Raw genomic sequence first — 4,769 nt, 5'->3', positions numbered from 1 at the left:
TGGTATCAGGATTGGAGGAAGAATCATTAACAACCTGAGATATGCTGATGATAAAATTTTGCTGGCTGAAAGTGAGGATAACTTGAGGCACTTACTGATGAAGGTTGAAGAATACAGTCTGCAGTATGGATTACATCTCAATGTAAAGAAGACAAAAATCCTCACAACTGGACCAATAAGCAGCATTACGATAAATGGAGAAAAGATTGAGGTTGTCAAAGAATTCACGTTGCTTGGTTCTACAATGGAGGCCAATGGAAGCAGAAGTCAGGACATTAGATGACTTGTAGCACTCGGCAGTTCAGCTGTGAAAGAACTCTTTGAAGTGCTGAGGAGCAAGGATGTCTCCTTGAGGACTAAGGTGCGCCTGACACAGGCCATGATATTTTCAATCGCCTAGTATGCATGTGAGAGTTGGACAATGAGTAAGACTGAAGAAGAGTTGATGCTTTTGAGTTGTGGTGCTGGTGAAGAATGCTGAAAGTACCATGGACTGCTAAAATAACTAACAGATCTGTCCAGGAAGAAGCACAGCTGAAATGCTCCTTGGAAGCAAGGACAGCCAGACTTCGTTTCACCTACTTTGGTCATGTTGTCAGAGGGGACCATTCCCTGGAGAAGGATGTCATGCTTGGTAAGGTGGAGGGTTGACGAAAGAGGGGAAGGCCTTCAATGAGATGTATTGACATGGTGGCTGCAATGATGGGCTCAAGTATAGCAAGGATCATGGAGCTTGCACTGGATCAGTCGGTGTTTTGTTCTGCTGTGCATGGGGTCACTATGAGTCGGAAGCGACTCAATGGCACCTAACAACAACAACAACAACCAATTATGATGTAAATATTTTTGGCAAGTGTATTTCTAAGTTCCTTTATTCTGCTTGGACCTTTTAAGTCACATGATAGATGAATCTTGAGGCCATTCCCCATTTTCTGATGATGCAATAATATTTTTTATTTCTTTGTATACATTGCTTTCTAATTCCTTTTGAATTATCAGGCCCTAATATAGCTTGAGGGAGCTCTGGTGGCATAGTGCCTAAGACATCTGATTGCTAACCAGAAGATTGGTGGTTCAAACCCACCAGCTACTCCTGGGAAGGAAGACTGGGCAATCTACTTCTGTAGTGATATTGCCTCGGAAACCCAATGGGGGTCGCTATGAGTCAGACCTGACTTGACTGGTAGCAGGTTTTTAATACATCTTGAAGGAGCTCTGGTGTTGTAGAGCCTAAGGCATTTGACTGCTAACCAGAAGGCTGGTGGTTCAAACCCACCAGCCACTCCTCAGAAGGAAAGTTAGGCAATCTACTTCTGTAGTGATACCACCTTGGAAACCCAAGGAGGGGTTGCTATGAGTCGGGTCCAACTCAATGGCAGTGAGTTTTTTTTTTTTTTTTAAATATAGCTTGAAGGCATTCCAAAAGCGTTTCTTTGATGAATGAGTTATAGTAGGAACACAAGTTCTGAGTAGAAAAATAGGAAAATCAACAAGTATAGTACAAATTAAAACTCACCAACTACCCCACCACTTGAAGATAATTGCTGTTAACATTTTATCTGTATACTTCAAGTCTTTTTGGTGTGCATATAAACCAAAAAACAGTTGCCATGGAGTTGGTTCTGACTCATGGTGGACCCAAGGAAGTCTGAGTAGAACTGTGTTCCATAGGGTTTTTATTGATGATTTTTTGGCTGTAGATTGCTAGGCCTTCTTTTTGGGGCAAATTTGGGTGGACTTGAATTACCAAGCTTTTGGTTAGCAACTGAGCCATTAGCCATTTGTGCCACCCTGGAACTCTGGTGTGCAATGGTTTTACCTAATTGTGATAATTTCCCACTTGTAATAGAAAAAATATTTTTCTCATCATTAAACATCTTTGTAAACATGGGAGGCTCTGGTAGCATAGTGCCTAAGGCACTTGACTGCTAACCAGAAGGCTGGTGGTTCAAACCCACAAACCACTCCTTGGAAGGAAGGTTGGGCAACCTATTCTGTAGTGATTCTGCCTTGGAAACTCAAGAAGGGGTCACCATGAGTTGGGGCCAACTCAACAGCGCATAACCACCACCACCACAACAGTTTTCCTGTCTTTTTTGATAGTTTGTTCTCACCATGCTACAGATGAGGAAACTGAGGTTCACAGTACTTGACAGACTTTCCTAAGCAAAATTAGGTCTATCCTACATATGATGTGACCTTTCAATTTACCAAGAAAGGAAGATGTAAAATTTATATCAATAACCATACTGGAGTAGAATATGGGAGCATTAGGAGAAGTGCTGGAGTTGTAGGAGCTTAGAGGCAGGAGGGAGTACTTCCTGCTATTGAAATCAGGGAAGGCTGTATGAAGCTGGTTGGATTTATGAGTCTTAAAGGACAGGCAACACTGCACTGGAGAAAAACATTTAGGAGGAGGGACAGTGTGTTAAGCTTGGTTCTCTACAGAAACAAAACCAGTAAAGCTTATATCCACAGAGAAAGAGAAATGTATCTTAGGAAAATGGTTCACACACTTATGGAAGCTGGCAAGTCCTGAGTTCTTGGCTCAAACATCAAGCTGGAGGGTTTTCCTGACTCACACAGCTACAGGGGCTGACAAGCTCAAGGTTGGCAGGCAGTGTACTGGCTGTTGACTCCAATGATTGACGAATCTAAGATCTCCAGGCCGAATGGTGGATTGTTTACTCATGGACAGTTGTAGGCAGCACAACAGGATCCTGATCCACAGAAGAGTGTCTCTTTTCCCAGGATTCCATAAATATATTGGAAGCAGGCCACACCCCTAAGGAAAGTCCCTTTCAAAGGATTGGCTGCTCACATCATATACATCTGATCCCATCATGGGAATAACCCATATCACAACTCCTTAAACCACACAGAATTGTGGTCCAGCCAAGTTGACACATAGCTCCAACTATCACAGGCAGTATGAGCAAAGGGATGATAGAAGAAAAGATTTCCTTGGGAAATTGTTAATTCAATTTGGTCAACTCTTGGGTTTCTAAAATGAATGGTAAAACTATAAAATTGAAGACTGGTAGAAGATTTAATTGCTATTCAGTTGCTTTGTAGATGAATGAACAGAAAAGGAATCTGATCAGAAAGAACTATGCCTTAGAGAGATTACTCTGGCAGCATATATATGTGTATGTATATGTATATATGTGTGTGTGCATATAAGTGAGCTCTGGTAACGTAGTGCCTAAGGCATTTGACTGCTAACCGGAAGGCTGGGGATTCAAACCCACCAGCCACTCCTCAGTAGGAAGGTTGGGCAATCTACTTTTGTAGTGATAATGTCTCGGAAACCCAAGGAGGGGTTGCTATGAGTTGGGTCCCACTTAACGGCACGTAACAACAACAAAAACAGTGTGATATGAGTGAAAGTTTACAGAAAAAATTAGTTTTCCATTCATCAATCCGTACACATTTTATTTCATGATGTTGATTACAATCCCCACAACATAGCAGCACTCTTCCCACCCCTTCCTTGTGTTTACTATTTTCCTTCATCCTTCTTTCCTAACTCTACTTGCCTTCTGAGCTTTGTCCTTGTGCAAATGCTGCTCTTTTGACCTTGTTTGGTTGATAGCTCTAAGGAGTGCATACCTCCTGGTGTTATTGTTCACCTTATAGGTCTGTCTATTTTTTGGCTGGTTTGGTTCCAGGCTTGATGGGTATCTAAGGGCATAATCTTGGGGCTTCCATCAGTCTCTATCAGGCCAATAAGCTTGGTCTTGTTATTATTTTGAGTTTGTTCCACATTTTTCTCCCACTCTGTCCAGGTCTTCTATTGTGATTCCTTTTAGAGGGGTTAATAATGGTAGCTGGGCACTATCTAGTTCTTCTGGTCTTAGGGTCATGAGAGCTGAGGTTTGTATGGTCTGTTAGTCATTTTTTCCCTCACATCTTTGATTTTCTTCACTCTTCTTTGTTTTGGACAGGGAGAAACCAATAGTTGCACCTTAGATAGTTGCTCACTCGCTTTTAAGACCCCAGTCACTACTCACCACAGTAGGATGCAGAACATTGTCTTTGTAAACTATGCTGTGCCAATTAACTTAGCTATCTTCTAAGACTGTGCTCCTAAGCCTCCAAGCCTGGGGACTCATTCCTTCAAGGAATTTGGTTATAGCTAAGATGTTTTCATAACCTTGCCTTCTGTTTGCTTTATTATATGCATGGATATATTCACAGCAATACAAATACATATATAGAAATATCCTCTGCCAAACCTATATAGGTGCATGAACACATACTTATTAAGCACTGTTATTTTGAAAGCACTTGAATTTTGCAAGACCCAAAACTAATTCATTGCAAATACTTTTTTTTCAACAATATAAATGGGTGACTATACAGGTGCACCTTGCTGGATGGAATACGCAGGAGTCAAATTGCTACATCTGTTCAAAGAGATGATCATGGAGAAGCTCAATATCATTGCTTACATAAAGATTTACATCTTTGGAAACCCTCTGGTGTTCTACTCTGTCCTATAGGGTCACTGTAAGCAGGAATTGACTCAATAGCGGTGGGTTTCTTTTGATTTTTGGTTTATCTTATGTGGTTATTGTGAGAATTAAATTGTTTTAATATCAAGTCCTTAGTGCATTGTAAGCATTTAATAAATGTTAGTTTACTTAGACTATTAGTATTATCACCATTACTTCTATCTCTATTTTTGGCCAAATCACATAAAATATTGAATATCAGTTAAAAATTACAAGCAATAAGGAAGGCTCTAGCGTCATTATCATAGCTTT

This window comes from Orycteropus afer, unplaced genomic scaffold (genome assembly GCF_000298275.1).
Source record: "Orycteropus afer afer isolate SDZICR_OR568_19922 unplaced genomic scaffold, OryAfe1.0 scaffold00339, whole genome shotgun sequence".
In the NCBI taxonomy this organism is placed as follows: Eukaryota; Metazoa; Chordata; class Mammalia; order Tubulidentata; family Orycteropodidae; genus Orycteropus; species Orycteropus afer.
Note: the sequence above shows the minus strand (reverse complement) of the source record.